General features: G+C 33.3%; 1 pseudogene; it reads right to left on the bottom strand.

The window, feature by feature from the left end:
• Positions 1 to 3,363: 3,363 nt before the first annotated feature.
• LOC120268788 lies at positions 3,364 to 8,188 on the bottom strand (annotated as a pseudogene).
• Between the last annotated feature and the right edge of the window lie 7,277 nt (positions 8,189 to 15,465).

Consider the following 15,465-nt stretch of genomic DNA (forward strand, 5'->3'; position numbering starts at 1 on the left):
AACTCTAGGGTTTATACTTTTGACGTTGGTTATTGGATCTTTGATGGTTTAATTGTTTTCTTAATTGCAATCATTTCTATTTGTGTCTATTAGCGTGTTTGAATGCTTGGTTGCTAACTAGGTGAAAGCCCTCAGCTATCATGTTTGGTTTGTTACGTGACTTTGAAGAAATTCACACCCAATATAGATTTATCGTGATTTCAAGAGGATAGTGAGTACGCTTTTAGGTTAAGGTACTTTTATAGACTTTGTCTCCCGCAATCCTTCCGTGTGAGTTAGTGATAACTTCCGTGTTTCTGCAATCATGTGGAGTGAATTTTTAAGAGAAATCACATTTCAATGGTCTGTATTTGGATTAGGGGTAATCTCTTTTTGGGGGAGAATATCTTTTTAAGAGTTTGTCATTAACCCACAATAAGGTTTCATAGAGTGTTAACTATATCACTCGCGACCTAATCGGCCATCTTTCGTATGAGAAATCACGGCTTTTAGTATAATTTTGGAAACCTTTTCACTCAAATAAGATTGCATGTTTAGACAACCTTAGTTCTATATTTCATAAACCTAGAGGGATGCTATGCCCGGACATCACTTTCTTCTTTGACTTCTCTCCTATTATTTCCTGTACTTTCTTATATTTGCTTGCTTTTATTCACACACATAACATTTGATCATTTAGGTTATTTTTCGGGTTTAGCTAGAGTCATTACTAATATTCACTTTCTTCCCATGTGGACCAACACTCTACACTTACACACACTTATTATGTAATCAGCACGTACACTTGTGTCTCTATCACTACTGTAGGGTGATTGGTAGCTATATATGGCTATTACTGTTTATTAAAAAATGGATTAGATATAGAGAGTGAATTCCTTTAACTGATTTATACGGTTAAAAAGTCAGTTAAAATTAGTTCATAGTTTTAAATTTATAAACAAATTATAGCAATTTTTTAAAATTACCCATTTTATTAATTTTTCTTTATTTAATTATATTTTTTTATTACCTTTATCAAAATGATGTTTTATATTTTTTTAAAAAATATTAAAAGTGTAAAAATATATTAAAAATAAAAAATAAATTTGGGGAAAAAATTATTTACTGCTTCGTAAAGTTGACATGTAAATAAATAATAATAATAATAAAATATATATATAAAATGATCGGAGGGAGTATAACTCTGAATAACAATCCCTATTGATATTCTCACTTTCCCATGTGGTGTATCTACACTAGTTTTTCACAGTGCCGCTGGGCCTCTACTAATGTATCTCTCCGCTTTCATCACCGGGTCCATATGAAGTTAATTATATCTCATGCAAACTTCATCATCAAAGATCCTCTTTATTTATTTATTTACATTTTTTGCACGTGATTTGTGCTTGTTTGTGGTTGTTTTGTTTAGATTTGTCATTCCTATATATATATATATATATATGTATGTATGTATGTATGTATGCGCTTTGTTAGCAAATCAAATTATTTGTAGGAATGTTCTATGAACTACCAAACTTATCTTTTTATATACTAAGTTTGTTTCTTTGTTGGTTTTCACACTTTTAGTTTGGTTCATTTGTAGGAATGTCATCCAAACTTGTGATTTTTACTTAGTTTTGTATTTATTATATGGTTTTCACATTTTTAGTTTGATTCAACTGTGAGTATTCATTTATGCAGAACTTTATAGAGAGCGCTAAAGCTAAAACTCACATTTGTATTCATGTATAGTAATTAATAGAATCACATGCTTTTCAGACAGATAATTAGACATAATGCTTTCAAATATTAACCTTACGTACAAAAAGAATACATGGCACTTTGTGCATGGTACTTCAAATATTAAAAATAATGCTTTCTTTCAATTGGGAGTTGAAAAAAGACACGCATGAAATTTTTGACTAGTTAGGTTTATAAAACATTTTATAAAAGGTGTGCTAAATTTTTCTAGCATGTGTCAGGGTCCGACGTTAGACTACAGACAATTAAAAGTCCTGTGTATGGGCCCCTTGTTTTCTAGACGCCCAATTAATATGCTTTTGTCTTTAATGATTTCTTTATTTATAATTAAAATTTTCATTTACATCACATGTTTTATCATTCTATCCATACAATGCTATTCTTAGCTGTATTATATTTTTCTAAAAATATTATTTTTATTTAACTAATTTATGATAAAGTTAAATTTAAAACCATATAGGAAATGAAAGCCAGCTTATTGTAATTTTGTAATCCTACTAACATGGCACATTAATTTTCTAATAAAACAACTTCTTTTTTCTATAAAATTCTCATATTATTATTTTTTTAATTACTATCAAACTTAATTGACATTTTTCATCTATTTTAATCAACCTCAAGTGTATACAAGTTTAAAAAAAATGGGAGGTATGGTTTTAATTTTATTTTGGTATTTTTATAATTTTTTTTCTTATTTTTCTATATCAAGCTGATTGGCTTTATTTTTTAAAGATTAATACTTTACTATTTATAATTATTAATAATGATCAATATCAGTACTAGATTTAAGACTTTTAAGACTTTTGAGATTTTACTTATTAAGAACTTAATTTTGTCATTTAAATACTCCATTGTTACTTTTTATTTGTCACTTTCTAGAAGGTTTTTGATTTGTTTTTAATAAACGAGAGAGTATTAATCATTTTTTTTAAAATTTGCCTTTTGCCACTATTTTCTTGGATTTTATGAAAAAATTAAATGGATTATTATGGAAGGAGTATAATTTTTAGATTTTTGATTGAAAGTATATATCTTTGATTTTTTTTTTCTTTCTAAAATAAATTTTGATGGGAAAGAATTTTCAAATTTTCATATTGAAATTTTTCTTAGATTTTAAAACTTATGGAATTAGGGAATAGTGTGATTGAAAGTATATATATCTTTTATTTTTATTTCTAAAACAAATTTTGGTGAGAATTAATGTTCAAATTTAGATTGGATTTTTTAACAATTAATTTAATTACCGAGGGAGGGAATATTTTTTTGATTTTTGATTGAAAATATACATCTTTTGTTTTTTTAAAAAAATTTGGTAAGGATGGATGTTTAAATTCTTAAAAAATTATTTTTAGATTTTTAAAAATTATGTAATGAGGGATTATTTTTCTAGAAAATAAGCATGCATCATATTTAATTACTACTCTATCTCACATTAAATATACAAAAGGATAATGCATTCAAGAATGAAGAGAGAGCAAAAATTTAATAGGATAATAAAATAAAAAAACAATTTTAAAAAACTAGATGATATTTTAACAAAATTAAAGTGAGTAAGTAAACTTTCTTAATACATGTCTTAAAACATATGAAATATAGACTATAGTATTACGTAAAAGTTATATATTTGAAAAAATTAAGGCATCATGACACAGCTTTATTATATATCATAAGTTCAATATTCTTTCTCCAACAAACACACCAGTAGATAGTGATGGTACATAAAAACATGGCACGAGAATAACTTAAAGATACAAACATATGCATATATATATATATATGATCATGAAGCATGCTTATAGACGTACGTAATAACTTATAAATGCTCTAAAAAAGCCAACCTTGGCTTAGCAAGTGCATGCAAAGGTTTAGCAATAAAGAGACTACTTTCCTCCTCTGAGAGATTCACAGGCCCTTCACCGGCCGGCAAGCTCCACTTAAACGCATGCAAAACCCTAGCCAGCAACATGTACGTCATTGCGGTCCCCAACTGTCCCCCCATGCACCCTCTCCGGCCGATGGAGAACGATATGAACCGGAGCTCAGGTTCAGCCAGATCCACATTCTTCTCATTAAGGTGCCGGTCAGGGTTGAATCTCATCGAATCTTCCCAAACTTTAGGGTTCCGGCCAAGTCCGACACGGCTTAGGAGGACCTGGCTGCCCTTAGGGATGAAGAAGCCGGCGACGGTGGTGTCAATGGAGGAGACATGGGGAACGTTGAAGGGTGCAATGGGGTGGAGACGAAGAGCTTCACGGGCACATGCCCTCAAGTAGGGGAGGTTGGGGAAGTCAGACTCTTCAACAAGGCGGTGAGGGCCGATGACACGGTCGAGCTCATCGATGGCTTTCCGGAGAATGTCTGGTTGGTTGAGCATCTCGGCCATTGCCCATTCCACTGTGTTTGACGGGTTGTCCACCACTTCAAAGATGAGCTCCTGCATGAACAACTATGCAGTGTTACATTGACTTATTTTAAGTTCAGGATTATTAGGATCGATATATTTTAATTCTATATATATATATATATTACACAAGTACTCCTCTATATATATATTATTTAATTTAGGATTATAGTTTTCATTATATGTATATATATACACACACACGTAAAAGTAGGGAGGGGTATGGATTGGTTAACCAAGCCCATCGGATCTGGCTCACCCACAGCTAGACCGGAACCAACCCATGCTATATAGAGGGGACCCGACGGACCCGGTCCCCGGGGTCCGGTTCATCCTAAGAGTGAACCGGGCCCAGCCCGACTCACCTTAGAGCCATTGGGGCACGAGCTAAGCAAGCGACGGGTTTTTAAGTTTTTTACTACTATTATTTTAAATAATATTTTATTATTAAATTAAAATATAGCATAGCAAATCAATGTAAAATGTAAATAAATATAAAGAAGTCACATGACAATTTTTAAATTTTAATCCTAAAAAATCATAAAATTTAAAAAATTTATAATAACTAAAGAAAATTTGAAAGAAAAGTTGCGTTTAATTTGTTACCTATCTAATTAAGTTATCAACAAATTTTTCGAATGTGAGAGAAATTAAATATTAAGTAGTTTTCTTATTTTGAATTGAAATTATTATCCACTTATTATTCATATTTATTATTGAGCTCATCAAAATGTCATAAAAAAGAAATTATCAACTTCAAAATTTCCTTACTTTATAACTAATTATAAAATATAGTACCAAATATTATTGGAAGACAGTGAAATTTATATTTATATTTAGAAGCGGAGCCAAGGGTGAAGGATGGCTACGGCCCCTTGCCCCAACCTTTTTCCTTTTTTTATAATAATGTATTTTCTACAAATTGATATATATATATAATTAAAAAAATATACATTTTTTTAAAATGTTATTTTTTATTTTACAAATGGATACAAATAATCATATATATATATATGACGAATAATAGCGCCCCTATTTAAGAGAAGTTAGGAGTGTGCATACTTAAAAACCTGATGCTAATGGGCCAAAAGATAGTTAATAGAAACATTATTTTAAAAAAATATTCAGTAAAAAAATTTATTGTTTGGCATTTTATATTTTTATAAATTGATTTATATAATTTTTAATTTATTATTTAGCCTCTTTATTTTTAAGAAAAAAATATTTGTGAAAGTTGATTCCTTAGATTTAGTTGTTTCCAAGAAATTTTTATCATCGTCCTACAACGATATATATATATATAATATTTTTTTCATTAATGCATTAAGAATGAATTATAGCTCTAGTGGCAAAGTTTTTTTATTCTTATGGGGAGTCACTAATCCATTAAAACTAGTGGCAAAATTTTTTTATTCCCATGGGTAGCAACATATTGAGATAGGGTCATGGGTTTAGAGACACCCATCTGTAATCGGGGCATGTTACAGTGTGGGTTAGTTACAAGTTACCAGCTAGCTCAGCCCGTCAAATAACAGGTTTAGAGGCAGCCAGCCCATAATTAGGGCTCATTATAGTGCGGGTTGGTTACAAATTGTTAATTCGATTTGACGGGTCAGCTAACACGGTGGGTGTTGTCACCTCAATTTCAGTCCAAATTTTAGGTGGTGCTCTCCTACATGCAAGCATAAATTTTAGGTGGTGCTCTCCTACATATATATATATATATATATCCGATGCAAAGTGCAGCATTTATTCATTAATGTGTGTATTCAGGGTTAGAGTTAGTATTTATCATTTATAAGTTTCATAGTTTTGTTCTTCCATTTAATGATGAAATAAGTTTGATATGATGGTGTATAAAATTTACTGTTAATTACAATACTATTAAATTGTTAATACTTAATACTGTTAGATACTGTATTATATATATTGATAACTATTTGTTAAACCTCGTGCATAAATAAACAGTGTAATCTAATGGCCACTGTGGACCTCCTAGAGTACGTGTTATATATGTATATGTGTGCAGTGGCGGAGCCAGAAAGTAAAGATTAGGGGGGCGAGTTGAAAAATAATTAATTAATTAATTAAAAGTTTTATAATTTTTTAAAAGTATTTATATGTTAATTTATAGTTTAGTTTATAAAAATTAAATTTTAAACAATAAATATTTAAAAAAAATCTACTAAAAATGTAATTATATATATTATATAAATTAATGTGTAAAAAATCATAAACTAAAATCATAGATATTTTAAAAAATATTACATAAAGTAATTTATAAAATATTAATAAATCAAATAATAAATTTTTGATAATATTTTTTTAAAAAAATATGTTTTAGATTTTTTCGTTAACAAAAGGAATAAACGGTGTATAGATTAGGATCATGTGCACAGACTCAAATTTAATCATCCAATCCATGCAATCTCAGCCAAAAATGAAAAGTTTGGACTACGAACCTACACCCGCAACCAACGTCGACTTATTACTACTATTATTTTTTTAATAAGTTTTTGAACTAAAGATCTTTCATATTGATGCTATAGAGCCCTTTTCATTGCTTTTTAGACTATATCTATTAATTTGTAAAAAAAATAAATAATAATAAAAACATAGAGAGAGAAAAAAGATATATATATATATATATATTTAAAGAGAGAGAGAGAGAGAGGGAGACTAAAAAACTAATTAGAGAGAGAGAGAGAGGGGGGACTAAAAAACTAAAACTAATTAGCGAGAGAGAGAGGGGGGACTAAAAAACTAATTAGAGAGAGAGAGAGAGAGAGAGAGAGAGAAAAGGGGAAGGGGCCGGCAGGCAGGGGGCAGCCGCCCCCCGTGCCCCCTCTGCCTCCGCCCCTGTTATGTGTGTGTATGAAATTAGAGACTCACAGTAGATTGAGACTTAATTTCTTCAATCCTTAAGAGAGGCTTTCCTTCATCATCTTTGAGAGAGATGAACACCTCAAGAATGTCCTCTGGCTCACCATTAACACCACCATTGCTCCTCCATTGTTGCACTCTCTTTTCAATAATAGGATCATGATATTTATTGATCACATTTATTGCTTTCTTCATTGTTTTTTTCATGACCATCAATGTCCAAAAATTCTCAGACTTGGTATGAAATCTGATGCACAAAGTGCATAGATCAATGAGAGCGAAGTGAATGCAGCCTCTATGTGCTCCAACTCCTCCTCTCCCGGCCCCGGCATGCCGTCTTTTGCTCCCTTTCCAAAAATGCCGACATCCAAATAGCATCCTCCTTATGATGTTTCCAGTATAATATCTAAAGAAGAAAATAGAAATAAGTAATCATGATCACGTGAAAATATCAGTCACATAATCTACATCAAGTATAATATATATATATATATATATATTAAAGATACCGAAGAGTTTTTCGGAGATTAATCTCTTCTCCGGCTTTGCTTTGATGTTGAATGTACCAAACAAGGTTATCAGCCTCTTCGACACGCATTTTCGCCATCTTTTGGAATTGTTGATGGTTGACTACGTGTGAGACAATCACTCGACGCATCTTCTTCCATTGATCACCCCATGGAGTGAAGACGACGGAGAGGAAACCCCTACCAGAGTATTCGGTAGCCATTGTTTTCGGCCGAGAGGCGAAGATGGCATCATTCTTCTTTAAAAACTCTCTGGCAAGCTCCGGTGAATTAACTACTATAACATGAACATTTCCTAGCCGAATGCAAGTAATATCTTTGCCTTCGGCTTTTCGAAGGACCCACCGGAAATGTGGCTTCCTCCAAAGCATCATCGGAAGGCTTCCAACGATTGGTAAGGCTGCCGGACCAGGTGGTAAACTACCACCACCGCCGTTACCACCATGACCACTATCTTTTCCATGCTCATTGGGATTTTGTGAATGGAAGAGAAGGAAGAAGAAAGTGGCAGTTACGAGCACCATAATAAGGAAACCTCCGGTCAGAACTCCGGCAGCAGTGGCTAAGGAAAATGTGACTGCCATTGATGATTGCAAGAACTGGAGGTTCCAAGGAGAGTGATGTATATATATATGAAAGTATTTGGAGTCAATATTGTAGGAAGACTAGAAATGAGGGTTTGTATTTATAGTAGCTAGTTGAGGTATATTACTGTATTAGCATGTCTAAGCCCAAAGATTAATTTGGTAAATAGTTGAAATCATTTTGAACTTAGATATGAAGAAAAGAAAGAAAGAAGAGCTAAATGCTTATTAGAATTTTTTTGGAATAATAGACGACAAACGCCCTTTTTTATGAATAGAAACAGTATTAAACAGTACTGAAACCCGGATGTACAGTATGAGAATAATATAGGAATCCCGGGTGAACAGTGTATGAACAGTACTGTTGAAGGAGAGATTTGAACCTATGACCTCCCCCTTACACTTTGATGTCATACCATTGGTTATCCAATGGTTGATCTTATTAGAATTTTTTGATGAGTGATTAATAATTAGAATTTTTTTTTGTTGTTTTTTTAATTAATTCCTTTTTAAAATTTAGTCCTAAATGCTTATCATTCAACATTTAATATGCCATGGATCATATTTTGCTCTTTATATTTTTAAAATGTTAAATTATAATTATTTAATTTATTATTTGTTTGACAATTTGAATTTTTTTAATTTTTAAAGTAATTTAAAAATATGAATATAACAAAATAAGATAAATTAATTTAATACATAGAATATAATTGGATTAGATCGTCCATCAAATTATAACTATATTGAACATTTTCAAAATTTAAAGATCAAATTCAACAATTTGTTAATTTAAATCCTGAATTCATTATTGTTATTATTATTTGACATTTTATGATTAAAAAATTGCATGCAAGGAATAAAAAAATGTTTATGAAAAAAACATGAACTAAAAAGTGAGTAACTAAGATTTAATTAACCAATAATTTACTGACATAAAAAAGAAAAAAAAACAACACAGAGCATGTATGATAGGGACTAATGTCACATATGAAATGCAAATGCATGTGCTGATCAAGTAATATAGTGTATTGAAAAATAGGGTTATCGATTCATGAGGAACTAGAGTGTAATACCCTGAACCTGTGGATAACTGTTAGAAAATATACTCAGGGTATTACTATAGTGAGTAAAGATTTTTTCATAGATTAATCTTGTTGAGAAACCCCAAGTGAAAAAGAATAAGGACCTAAAGTGTAAAAGTTTTTTTAAAAGATTTTTGGGTTAAAGAATAAATGAAAAGGATGGACATGAAATGTTTATGGAAACCGAGGACTGAAAGGTAGGATGGAAGGGATCTTTTTAAAATGTTGTTTTATAATCCAGGACCACTCGGATAATTTGAAAAGGACCTTTTGAGAATACTATTTCATAATTCAAGGATCATTTGGGAGTTTTTTTCAGGGACTGTTGTGTAAGAAATTATGTTTTTGAGGGACTAAAATTGAATTTCAGCTGAAAACTTAAGTTGGAGAAAACTCTAGATTTTTGATGGTTCATCTTCTTCTCCCTTCATCCGCTCGATGAACCCGAGAAGAAAAATGAAGAAATGGGAAGAAATTGGAGGTTTTAAGGAGAGGACTTGGAGATCGTTGGAGTGAGCTCGCCGGAGGGATGGCTTGGCTTGGTAAGAGGCTTCCTTGTATTGTTTTTGGCATGTATATGTATGCATGTATATATATGTATTTATGGTTGGATTTGATGAAAATGTTGATGAATTTGAAGAAATATTAATGAGAATGATGAGGGTGTTGTTTTGAGATGAAATTTTAGTATCAAAAACCTTGTATCCATGATAAATCAAGGATGAGATTGCGGAATTATCGTAGCACCATTCAGTAGCATACGAGATTAGGGGTTTGGTTTGATTAATTAAGTTGATGATTATGATGATTAAGGTGTTAATGATGATGGTTGGATTGAAAATTGGTTGGGTTTAGCCAAATTGATTTGGTTGAGTTGAATCGAATCGATTGAGTTGAGTTTGATTTGGTTTAACCAAGTTCATTTAATTGAATCTGGAATTGGGTTTGGATGAGAATTGAAGTGGTTGGGTTTAATTGAATTGATCCGTCCGGGTTTGATCAAATCAAGTTGAGTGTAGTTGGACTTGAATGGTTTTGGTTGAATTAAATTGGTCAAGTTGATTTCGGGTTTGGTCTCGATGTCGGGCTACGGGTTTTGGGCCGAACCAAGTTGGTTCAACGTAATTTGTATAAGAATTAAGTTGGTTCAAGGCTGGTTGGTTTAATTAAACCCGGTTCGATGAATTTGAGTTTGGTTCGATGAATTTGATCTTGGTTCAGCGTGAATTGAGGACTGGGTTCGAGTTGGTTCATAATAGTCTCAGCCTCAAATTGAGTTGGCTTTAATTGTAATGGAGACCAATTTGGTTATACTAAAGGTCAAAGTTTGAACCGATCGAGTGAGTGGGCCAATTGAGAGTCGATTATTGATTTCTGTATTTTTCTATTGGGATAAATTATATTTTTTTAGTTGTCGTATTTATTTATTTTTATTATGTTATCATGCTAGGTGTTGATTAGGGCTTTGGGAGGAGTTCCAGTCTCAGCAAGGAACTCAAGGACACCGAGTGAGTTGGTAGTGGCTATTATTTTAAATAATTGATTAATTATTATTATTTTTGAAATAATTGTTTAATGGCTAGTATTTTGGAAATAAATGTTTAAGTATTTCATTTTTATCATGTTTGATTCCATATATAGTTGAAATATACGTATATTTGTTTGCCATTGATGTTCATGATAACCGTATTGATACATTCTGCTTTTGTATAATTATACTGATTTTGTGAATAGTAAAAAAATACATGTATATGTGATTTAATTATTCGGTTCATGTATTTATTTTTGATGGGTATATATGCTTTTGACTTGGAGTGATTTATGAAACCATGAGCATATTAAAGATGTTTTATCGGCATTGTTAATAGAATTGGTTTTCATTCCCGGTATAGGAATGGTATACGTGGATCCGGGCTTTTACTCGGGTATTATGCATTATTATACGTTTGGCATCGGGCTTTGTGGAAAAATAATGTTTATTTCGTGATGTGAATACTTGTCCCGGAAAAGGATCACGTGTTATGATTTATCGAGATGGTATTATTGCATGATTTACTTGATGGTTTTTGATGGTGACGGGCTAAGGCCCGACTCATGCAGATAGTGGGTCCCCACGGGCCGCCTTTAGAGGTGGCGTGGTGGACTGGGTATTGATTACTACGAGGGCCGAGCGGTGGGAGTGTAGAGCCCCGATCGGATATTCATCGGTAGCTGGGGTCACCGACCGGGTGAACCGGATGGGTCAACGTTAGGACATGAGTTCCTTGACGGCTCAACCTAGCCGCTGCCACGGCGAGGGTTTAGAGAGTTTTCTGAACCATGTTATCTAGGTGAGTGTTGGGTATCATTGTATTTTTGAATTTGAGATTTATGTTATTTTTGAATCGTGATGAGGCAGCTCTCACAAAAATTGTGTTTTCCGAGAAAATCAAATCGATGTTGATTTATGTCAATTTATGTTTCAAGAGTTCTTTAAAGATGTATTTTTGCTAGAATTCCGGTATTTTTGGAAAAAAATTGGAAAAATTATTCTGAGAGCAGTTGGTATTTATATATTTTATATATACCGTATTTAAGTATTTGAAATTATTAAGCCACCACTCGACCAACCGAATGTCTTTGTCAGCTGAGGCAGGGGACCCTCGATCGCCGATTGAGTATAGCGCTAGTCGTGGGTCGAGTCCAGGGATTGCAGGTGGGTCCCCTTCCTTTCTTTCTATTTATTGGTGTCGTGATCTCATGCGAGTTGTAGCCTGCAAAATTTGAAAGTATCATGTATTCATGGTATTTATGTATTTCGAACCTCAGAAGTTGGTGTAAAGTTGTAAAAATGTGATTTAGAAGTTTGATTTGGTTTTTGAGAGGCGTCGGCTTTCGGTAAAAGGGATTTTTGAATCGACGGGCGCTACATTTACCTCGATGGAAGGGAGAGTGTGACATCTTTTGGTATCGAGTCAGAGGTTGAGATATCCGGGTTTGGTAGAGATCACGGGTTGTGATCCGAGCCTAAGCTTAGAAGTCGTGTCTAGACTTAGAGGTTTAGTAGTGATTAGACAGAAAGTTAAGGGCCCCAATAGAAGTATTTAGAGTCTCCAATCGGGTTAAAACCTAAGTTGCGTATATCGGGATTGAGGACCCGATAGTAGGTTTTGACATTTGAGACAAAGAGTCGAGCATGTATCGCGATCGGGATCATCGGGTGAGATATTTGTCGGAATTGTTTTTTTATCCAAAATGAGTTGACTTGAAGATGCCAAAGAAGTGTGTTTGGCATGTTGTTTGTCGATCGATACATAGTGATTCTGATTAGTGATTATTTTACTATTGAAAGCGATTCGTAGCAAGAGAAACAGTGGGTCTTGGAACAAAGTAAGTGAAATTCAGATGATATCGGATGGATAAATGCTAAGAAATTTCGAGGACGAAAATTTTTTAAAGGGAAGGATTGTAATACCTCAACCCATGGATAAGCTGATAGAAAATATACTCAGGGGTATTACTATAGGGTGGTAAGATTTTTTTCACTGATTAATCTTGTTGAGAAACCCCAAGTGAAAAGAATAAGGACCTAAGTGTAAAAGTTTTTAAAAGATTTTGGGTTAAAGAATAAATGAAAAGGATGGACATGAAATGTTTATGGAAACCGAGGACCCGAAAGGTAGGATGGAAGGGATCTTTTTAAAATGTTGTTTTATAATCCAGTGGACCATCTGGATAATTTGAAAGGACCTTTTGAGAATACTATTTCATAATTCAAGGATCATTTGGGAGTTTTTCAGGGACTCGTGTAAGAAATTATGTTTTGAGGGACTAAAAATTGAATTTCGGTCTGAAAAACTTAAGTTGGAGAAAACTCTAGATTTTTGATGGTTCATCTTCTTCTCCCTTCATCTACGCTACAGAACCCGAGAAGATGAAGAAATGGGAAGAAATTGGAGGTTTTAAGGAGAGGGACTCTGGAGATCGTTGGAGTGAGGCTCATCGGAGGGATGGCTTGGCTTGGTAAGAGGCTCATGTATTGTTTTTGGCATGTATATGTATGCATGTATATATATGTATTTATGGTTGGATTTGATGAAAAATGTTGATGAATTTCGAAGAAATATTAATGAGAATGATGAGGGGTGTTGTTTTGAGATGAAATTTGTGTCAAAACCTCAGATCCATGATAAATCAAGGATGAGATTGCCGGAATTACAGTAGTACATCAGAAAGCAACGAGATTAGGGTTTGGTTTGATTAATTAAGTTTGATGATTATGATGATTAAGGTGTTAATGATGATGGTCGGATTGAAATTGGTCGGGTTTAGCTCAAATTGATTTTGGTTGAGTTGAATCGAATCGATTGAGTTGAGTTTGATTTGGTTTAACCAAGTTCATTTAATTGAATTGGAATTGGGTTTTGGATGAGAATTAGAGTGGTTGGGTTTAATTGAATTGATCTCGATGCAGGTTTGATCAAATCAAGTTGAGTGTGAGCTGGACTTGAATGGTTTGGTTGAATTAAATTGGTTGAAGTTGATTTGGGTTTGGTTTTGGATGTTGGGCATACGGGTTTTAGGCGAACCAAGTTGGTTCAACGAAATTTGTATAAGAATTAAGTTGGTTCAAGGTCTGGTTGGTTTAATTAAACACGGTTCGATGAATTTGAGTTTGGTTCAGTTGAATTTGATCTTGGTTCGGGCTGGGAATTGAGGGTGGTTCGAGGTTGGTTCATAATAGTCCAGCCCAAATTGAGTTGAGCTTAATTGTGAGTGGAGACCAATTTGGTTATATAAGGTCGAGTTTGAACCGATTGGAGTGAGTGGGCCAAATTAGAGTGGGCTTATTGATTTTCTTAGTATTTTCTATCGATAAATTATATTTTTAGTCTGTCGTATTTATTTTATTTTTATTATGTTATCATCGCTAGGTGTTGATTAGGGCTTGGGAGGAGTTCGAGTCTGGCGAAAGGAACTCAAGGACACCAGGTGGAGTTGGTAGTGGCTATTATTTTAAATAATTGATTAATTATTATTATTTGAAATAATTGTTTAATGCTAGTATTTTGGAAATAAATGTTTAAGTATTTCATTTTATCATGTTTGATTCCATATATAGTTGAAATATCATGATATTTGTTTTGCCATTGATGTTCATGATAACCGTGATTGATACATTCGCTTTTGTATAATTATACGTAGATTTGTGAATAGTAAAAATACATGTATATGTGATTTAATTATTCAGGTTCATGTATTTATTTTTGATGGGTATATATGCTTTGACTTGGAGTGATTTGCGAAACCATGTGAGCATATTAAAGATGTTTATCGGGCGTTGAATAGAGTGGTTTTCATTCTGGTATTGAGGAATAGTATCGATGAATACGAGGCTTTTCTTGTTATTATCGTTATTACTCACGTTTGGCGTGGCTTTGTGAAGAAAATAATGTTTATTTAGGTGATAATGAATACTTGTCACGGAAAAGGATGTATGTTATGATTTATCTCCCGGATGGTATTATTCTTTGTATTTACTTGATGGTTTTGATGGTGACGGGCTAAGGCCCGACCTCTGCGATGGTGGGTCCCCAGCCGGTGACCTTTAGAGGTGGGCGTGGTGGACTGGGTATTGATTACTACGGGCGGTTCGGTGGGAGTGTAGGCGACGGCCGCTGATGTTCATCAATTGGCCGGGGGTGGCGACCAGGGTGAACCGATGGGTCGATGGGACATGGGCATGGCTCGACTCTGGGACTTGTGACGAGGGTTTGAAGAGGTTTTTCTGAACCATGTTATCTTTGGGTGAGTGTTGGATTACTTTGTATTTTTGAGTTTAGATTTATGTTATTTTTAGTTGTGATGAGGCCTCTCCTTAAAATTGTATTTTAGAAAATCAATTGATGTTGATTTATGTGAGTTATGTTTTCAAGGTTTCTTTAGATGTATTTTGCTTCAGAGATGCGGTATGTTTGGAAGGAATTGGAGTAGATGTTTGAAGCGAGTTGGTATTTATATATTTTATGTCTCACGTATTTAAGTATGTTGAAATTTATTAAAGCACTCTGCCATTGAATGTCTTTGTAAACTATGAGGAGGCGCAGGGACCTTGATTGCACTGATTGAGTATAGTATTGCTAGTCGAGTTGAGTCCGAGATGGACGGTGGGTCCCTTCCTTTCTTTCTATTTATTGGTGTCGTGATCTTGTAGCGGTTATGCCATAAAATTTGAGTTATGTATTCATAGGTATTTATGTATTTGAACA

The sequence above is a fragment of the Dioscorea cayenensis genome, chromosome 9 (assembly GCF_009730915.1).
Source record: "Dioscorea cayenensis subsp. rotundata cultivar TDr96_F1 chromosome 9, TDr96_F1_v2_PseudoChromosome.rev07_lg8_w22 25.fasta, whole genome shotgun sequence".
NCBI classification, from domain to species: domain Eukaryota; kingdom Viridiplantae; phylum Streptophyta; class Magnoliopsida; order Dioscoreales; family Dioscoreaceae; genus Dioscorea; species Dioscorea cayenensis.